General features: G+C 35.6%; 1 pseudogene; it reads left to right on the forward strand.

Annotated features, from left to right (window-relative positions):
* Window positions 1–8,038, forward strand: LOC112771030 (uncharacterized; annotated as a pseudogene).
* The last annotated feature ends 229 nt before the right edge of the window (window positions 8,039–8,267 follow it).

Genomic DNA, 8,267 nt, shown 5'->3' on the forward strand with positions numbered 1-8,267 from the left:
GACTAGAAATTAAAATTTTTAATTCCTTAATATCATTGTTATTTTCTTGTCTTCATAAAAAAAATAAAAATTCTTATTTTCTTCTCTCTTTCTTTCTTTCTCTTTTCTTTTGTATGTTTCCCTCTATCGATCTTCACGGCCCTGTTTCTTTTTCGATCCCTCTCCCACAAAATTAGGGTTTACAAAACACACTTTCTTTCTTCCTTTCTTCTTCCCTCTTTCCGCCATCTCCGATTTTATGTCCCCATCACGGAACCCTCTATTTCAGCTATTTCCAGATCCATTCTCCTTCTGCTTCAGCTCAATCTTCTCCTTCTGCTTCTAGACAGACATGTTTTGGAAGCTCGCTTCTCTCTCTTCCTCCTCTCCCGTGAGTTTCCTTTTTTTTTTTTTTTCTCTTTTTTCCCTTTTCGTTTCCTTTCCTTTAATCTTTGGGGTTTATTTTGTTAATTCCAGCTCCGTTCTGCTGATTTTTTACTTTAATTGCGTCAATTATGCTGCATTTAAACTTCGCCTTCAATTATTGTGCCCCCTTTTTCTCCCTTTTCAATGATTTAAGCGTCACATAGCTCCCATCATCCCTTTAGATTAATGTTATTGCTAATTATTTAGCAGTTTTTTTATGGAAGCAATAAATTAATTATATGTTATCTAATAAACTGCGCTAACAGCTCCCTGTTTTATTAATTTCCCGTTGGATGTGGATTGAGTTTAACTGTAATGGGTTTTGCGCTTTTCTGAAATTTGGCATGAATTATGTTGCAGCAGCTGATGATGTTATTTACCACCCTGTTTCCTTTTTTTGTGGAGGATTTCAATTAGAAACTGTAGATGCGTTTAGTCAAATTAATTAATCTTTTTCTATGTAATTGACCACTTTTATGTATTCTCTTATTGCCGAAAGGGCGTGTTTGGAGGTCCTCTACTGTAGGATTTTAATTTGGCTTTGGAACAGTGAGCAATGAAAAACCCTTGAGCATTATAAAGCTAGCTAGCACACTCATTTTACTGGGGAAATTGAGGCCTATTTATTTTTCTAGGACTAGAGTTTGCGCTTTACCCTTTTTGGTAGATTTTTAATTCTGAAACAATTTGTGCCTGCAAACTTGCTTTACATGGTTAGAGTGGACTTCCATTTTTTGAGTCTCGTAATTGGAGGTCCGGCTGTTTAATTGGCAACAGCAAGAGTACCTTAAAGCTTGCGTGCCTTACTTTCTTGTTCTATTACACTCTTTGTAACCCTTGAAGCGAATTTTGTGTTGCCGTTCTGTACAGGTGGAGGCAATATTAGACAAGGAGAATTTCACTTTGGAAGAGCTTCTTGATGAAGAGGAGGTGATCCAAGAATGCAAGGCCTTAAACAGTCGACTCATCAACTTGTATGTCTCATTTCCCTTCCAGAAACAAATTTCATAGTGTTGTACATGTTTTTCATGCTTACCCAATTTTCATGCCCACCATTTTCATATGATTCAACAAAATTAATTGATAATTTGCCATTTCCCTCTTCTTTAGTCTGAGAGATCGAGCTCAGGTTGAACAGTTGTTGCGCTACATTATTGAAGAACCACCAGAAGATGCTGAAAGCAAACGAACCTTCAAGTAAGCAGTAATAGTAGAATTTGTTGCTAAAGTACTTCATAATCACTGCTTAAGCCTTCTTGTTTACATCTGATCATCTTTCTTGTCCTTAGGTTTCCATTCATTTCGTGCGAAATTTTTACATGTGAAATTGATGTCATTTTAAAGACCTTGGTGGAGGAAGAAGAGGTTTCTATTTCATTACATAAATGAAACTTCTATTTGAGTTTGAATTTATGCAGAAATTTATTACTGTATTGATTTTCCTTTCATATTCTTGTACATTCAGCTGATGAACTTATTATTCTCCTTCTTGGAGCCTAATCGTTCTCATAGCACCTTGTTGGCTGGCTACTTTAGCAAGGTATATGTTTGACAAAGTTTCAACTTCGGCTTACAAGGATAAGATTTTTTAGTTGTGGCTTATCTGATTTTTATGCTGTTTTACAGGTGGTTGTTTGTTTAATGATTCGAAAGACAGTGCCACTTATGAATTATGTTCAGGTAAGTAAAACTTTGTAATACTATACTAGTTTGATAATTTATCTTGATATTTAAAATTTAATGTAGTGACAGAAAAGCACAAGCAGATTGTTTACTTGTCAGCTTCTTTATTTAAGGATTTCTTAGTGTGCACCATAATATAATTAATGTATAGTATATGTTGTCTCCTTGTGAAATCATATTTCATTAATGATTCAGAACACTCTTTTCAGGCCCATCAGAATGTTTTTCGCCAACTGGTTGATTTAATTGGAATTACTTCCATTATGGAGGTATACGATTCATCTACTTGTTAGTAATATTAGCAATACCGTGATCTGATGATATGCTGGAATGGAATCTGAGATAAGTTCTTTGCACAGGTTTTGATTCGATTAGTTGGTGCTGATGATCATGTGTATCCCAATTTTATTGATGTGATGCAATGGTTGGCTGACAGCAACCTGCTTGAGATGATTGTAGATAAATTAAGTCCATCTGTAAGTGAAGCATTTATCTGTTTATGTTACTGTAGCCAGCTTTGCTCATTAGCTGTATTAGTGGTGCTAATGCACTTATTTGGCATATATCATAATGTTCACCATGTCAAGAGGAGACTAGTTTGTTAGTTATTGGTATCTATGAGATATTATTTAACCTACTATAAGAAATCATTTTGTACTTTCACTTTTTTAAGTGGTTCATGCCATGAATGAGTTTGTGTGTTGAAGCCTAACTAATGGATCAGAGGACTCTTCAACAAGCTTGATATTGGCCAGAGCAAATCTAGATAGTTTGTGAAAAGTCCAATTTGTTGATATAAACATTTTGCATCATTGTATGCATTTGATATTATAAGCTTTCTTCTGCCTTGTATTTTGTTTGCAACTTATCTGACATCTACTTTTCTATTTGAACCAGTGTTCTCCTGAACTTAATGCTAATGCAGCTGAAACTTTATGTTCAATAACTCGAAATCCCTCATCTACTTTAGCAATTAAACTTTCAAGCCCAAGGTTTGTATTGCAAGGCCTTAATTTTTCTCCTCCCCTAATATGTTCTGAACCTGTGAAATAATATTTCTATTTGTATGCAGTTTTGTTGCAAAAATCTTGGATCATGCATTGGAAGATTCACAGTCAAAGTCTAGCCTTGTTAACTGCCTTTCAGTGTGTATTTCCTTGTTGGATCCCAAAAGATCAGCTATTTCAGCCCCCTTATTTCATTCATTCCGAAGTCAACACATGTATGAGCCACCGATTCCTGTGAACCCCGAGACTGTTGGTGCAATGCTTGCTAAACTTGGTATATCTGAATTCATGTCTTTTGTTATATATAAGGCTATTTAGACCCATCTTGTCAAGAATTTCTGTTTTAAATAATAGTTTCAATTTTTTTATATTCCATCTATTTTAGAACGTTATGGAAGAAAATGAACAATCACATTTCATTTGAAAGGTTATAGGTTTCAAGAATGAAATGGTTGTTAGGGTACAAAATTTATCATTTATTCAAAAAAATCCTTACATCATACCAAAAGTTACGTTTTTCCTGTTGGCAGGTGATTTGCTAAGGCTTTTGAAAGTATCATCTGATGAAAAAATATTGCCTACAACATATGGAGTATTGCGACCTCCACTCGGGAAGCATCGATTAAAGGTTGGTTATTGTGTTCATATTTTGAATTTGATATGCTGGATATCCGCATTAGAACTAGGTTGCAGTTGATCTGTTGAGGTTGAACTCTTGCTCTAATGATCATTTTCACTGTTTCCTCAAAATTTAGACATTTTCGCACAAATGTATTCCTACCCAAGGGTAACACTGATAATTGAACTTTGAAAGTAGTTTCTTTTCTGACCTGTCTGCAATATATTTCAGATCGTTGAGTTTATGGCAGTAATTTTGAAAACTGGAAATGAAGTTGCAGAAAATGAAATGGCCAACTCAGGAACCATTCAAAGAGTTATTGATCTTTTCTTTGAGTAAGCATATTTCATTTTTTTGATAGTTGATGTTTAGAGAAGCCTTGATACCTTGTGTGGATCTTTTAGAAATTGTTTATTGCACTAACGATATTTTATTTGATCTATGTGTGATATACTATTACAGGTATCCATTCAATAACTTACTACACCATCATGTAGAAAGTATCATATTTTCATGTTTGGAGAGCAGAAATGATGCAATTGTTGATCATCTTCTTCACGAGTGTGATTTAATTGGAAGAGTTATTAGTGCGGATAAAGATTCTATTCTCTCTGCTGACAAAAATCTGGTAAATGGAACTTACTGATTGGAGATTGTCTTGGTCATGACTTAATTGTTACTGTTCAAGCCTTATTTATGGAACTCTTCAAAACTTTGGATGCAAGAAACATAATTTGCTTATACTAGATCCTAGTTATCCTGATTTTCTATTGTATTGAATCAAACTGGAAAATGACGCATAGATAAGCTAGAGTGATAATGCCTAGTTGTACACTTAATCTCCATGTTAACTTTAAGCTTATTATTGCCTCTTCATTAAACTGGTGCTATATTGCAGCCTACTGTACCTGCTACCGGGAAACGGGCACCACGCGTGGGAAATATTGGGCATATTACTCGAGTTGCTAACAAGCTTATCACTTATCACATAATCGAAGCAACATACTTTCATGTCTTCAGGTTGGTTATGTATTTTTTCTTATGTATAGAAAATTCCAGCCTTTTTGCACCGGAACTCCTATTTCTTTCTGATGAGTAGTTAGCCTGTGCATTTTTAAATTATAATTTCCTTATGAAATCATGGACAAGCTAACAATTTGAAGAAATATCTTGCTGCTGCTTCTAAAAAACCATGTGGCTGATCTCATTGATAGAAAGTTGCTTTCTAATATATGTAACTTCCATGGAAATCTTGCAACTTGATTCAACGTCTGCAGGAAAATAATGAGTGGAATGAATGGCAAGCTAAAGTTCTTCAGGAACGTAATGTGGTTGAGAATGTTCATCGGTGGGCTTGTGGGTAAGTTCTGATCATACTCAACCTGTTCTAACACAGTTACTGTTCCGGAGAGGATCAAGATATTTTTGGCATTTAAGAAATTTTGGGTGCTGACTATGATATGCTTAGTAGTACTGTGATCAAAAGTTAGATTTTATTTTTTGAATAAGGGTTCTGGATTGCATATTTCATTGAATGAAAATGAATCATGTCTGTTGTGTTACCTTCATTTTAACTGTTAAAATAAAATTTAACCACTGAAGTGAGGTTATGATTTATGTGTATACTTAGTTATCCTGTAGGTTGATTGACATTTCTTTTTTCCTATATGTGCAGGCGTCCAACTGCTTTACATGATAGGATGAGGGATAGTGATGATGATGACATTCATGACAGGGACTACGACGTTGCAGCTTTAGCAACTAATTTGAATCAGGCTTTTGGATATAAAATTTATGGAACTGAGGATAATGAAGAGGTTTGTAGTTGGCATCCTCCCCTGGGTGCATTCATGTTCCCATTTTTGTGTGTATATATGTCTATTTTCTATTCCTTTTTCCTTTTACAGTGTGCCCAAGGTGGTTTGGGCACTGAACTTAAATGCCAGACTAATTCTTTGATTGGTTTGGTTGCAGGAAAATAACGGCATTGAGCGAGATGATGAGGTAGATATTTTGTTTACTCTTGTTAAGTAATGTATTTCTTACTTTTGAGAACCAGTATTCTGTCTCTTAAAAATGTGTCCATTTGGAGATTGGATGGCTATCTATTTGCTATTCTGGCCCTGCTGGTCTTTTTAGCACAGCTTGCATGTGCTGTAGTTGTTTTACCACTGGATCATTAGTTGCCCTTTGTCATTGTCACCAAGTGATATGGTCATTGTCTTGTGCATACTGCATAAGCACAAACTTCTGTTTACCGTGTACTCTTGTTAAATAATTTGTGGCTAATTTATCTATTGTACAAATTATAGGATGTCTACTTTGATGATGACTCTGCCCAAGTAGTCATATCGTCCCTAAGACTTGGTGAGGATCAAGGAAGGTGAGTCATTTTCATCTTACAGCAATTTTGTTTGGTTGGATCTGATTGTCCTATGGATTAATTGGTGATTATGATATTATTTTTAAGAAGTCTTGTGTGCGCATGTTATATTAAGTTAAAAAATTCTGTTCATTACTGGCATGCTGTGCATATATGTTTCTAGGTTTTCCCATTCACATGGTAACATTGGAACTTCTCTTCTTGATGTGTCTTTGTTACTTTGCCTACCTATGCTGTTCTTTCCCTTCATATACAAAAATTAATATCAGGGAAAGGATAATACAGGTGGACTGTGTAATGACGCTAAATCACATTTCAGAATTCAGAGTTTGGAGCTATACGTGATATTGCTGCAGAGTATAGTTTACTTGGGTCCTATGCATAGTTCTATCTGCATTTGTGCGATTCTGAAATCGTTATTGAAAAAGTTTGACGAAAGGAAGCACATTGCTGTTGCTCAATCTGAAATTATGATCTAATAGCTTCTTTTTTTCAAATTTATACATTCATCGTTTTTCTTTTTCTGAATGGATATGCATCATTGATCATCAATTTATGCTGTCTGTATGTTAATGCAAATGCATGGAAGTCGATTTGCATTTAACTATGATGCAAAAAATTAGAAGTGGATATAACATTTTTTATTTTATTTTTGGCAGTAGTCTGTTCACAAACTCCAATTGGTTTGCATTCCAAGATGACAGAATTGGGGATGCAGCTGGTGGTGCAACATCCTCAGAGATGATGGATGACATAAACCTGAGTGGTGCTACAAATGGTGGCAACAATAGTAGCGATGACGAGGTAGTGGTTGGTGAAGATGAAGAATTAGAAGAAAGCAAAAGTAACGTGGATGGTACATCTAGCTCAAGTATGAACTACTTGAATGGATTAAACGTTAGCAATTCCATGAATGGAAGTGAAGGTGCTTTGAACTTTGATGGTGAAAAGGCAAGTGCATCCCACGATATGGGATTCTTCAGGTTTGAGGCAACGGACAATGAGTTGTTTGGGGACAGACCTGAGTGGGGGGGATGGGGTGAACCTTCCAATATGCAAGTTGTTTGCTCAAGCTCAAGCACAAATCCCTTTGTGGACCACGATGAGACTGATAGCAATCTTTCTACTAAAACTCAAGCGGGCAGCCCTTCTCCTAGTTCCCCTGCCAACGGAGAATCTCTTCCTTCAAATGGATCGCCAGCTACCAATGATTCGATTGAAGAGGGTGTTGACGCAAGTCAAAGATCAGCAGCAGTACCCTCTCTATTTGAAGAGGATGTTGAATTTGTAGGTGTAGAAGTAGAAGGTACCGAGAAAGCTATGGATCAGGCTCTGAAAGAAGGGATAGTGGGGGAAGCAGGGCCATTAAAGAACATGGTTCCTAAAAAGTCAGAAAAGGAGAACTCTGAAGAGGGTGGCCCTGGAATGAAGGAATTTAATGATGCAAATTACTGGAGGGTTGATCAAGAGGTCGCAGTTCTGGAGTGATGGTGGAAATCTGTCTTCAATGTGTATGAAGAGTTTGATCTACACCACTGGACCTCACAAGCAAGGGCGTATGCAGCAATTACTGTACAGTATATTTTTGTTTCAATTATGTCCTGTTGTTTTGTATTTTACCTTTTTTTTTTTACTTGTCATCGCTTATTATTAGATATTAATCCTTGTTAATTATTTGAAGTTTTGCCCTTTCCTGTAAGTGATATATGGGTTCCCACTTCCCCATATTTATCGAATTTCATTTAGTCTGGTCCTGGTTCCATGTTGATTATGATGGTGCTCATATGTTACGATGCTCAAGTGTTTCTTGTAGCTTATAGATTGAAAATGCTTCAATGAGACAAGGACCATATACCCTCCCAATTCTCTTTAATGTAAATTACGAATCAATGTATTTGTAGACACAATATTTATTAGACTGGGTATCTCATTTATTCTTCATATAATTTCTCATTGTTAGGAAATATAAAATCCTGAAAAAAATATAATGGTACTCGAAATGGATCGAATTTCATAGCAATCCACCTATAATATGTAATATTAGGTTAACAATATCAATTAATTCCGCATATTGCTGAATTGTGCTTGTAGGAGGAATAATTTGCTTTTAACAAAATTCGGGCTAGGGACTTTAATTTAATATATTTTTGTTCCTATCATAATCCATGGC

The sequence above is a fragment of the Arachis hypogaea genome, chromosome 18, assembly GCF_003086295.3.
Source record: "Arachis hypogaea cultivar Tifrunner chromosome 18, arahy.Tifrunner.gnm2.J5K5, whole genome shotgun sequence".
NCBI lineage: Eukaryota > Viridiplantae > Streptophyta > Magnoliopsida > Fabales > Fabaceae > Arachis > Arachis hypogaea.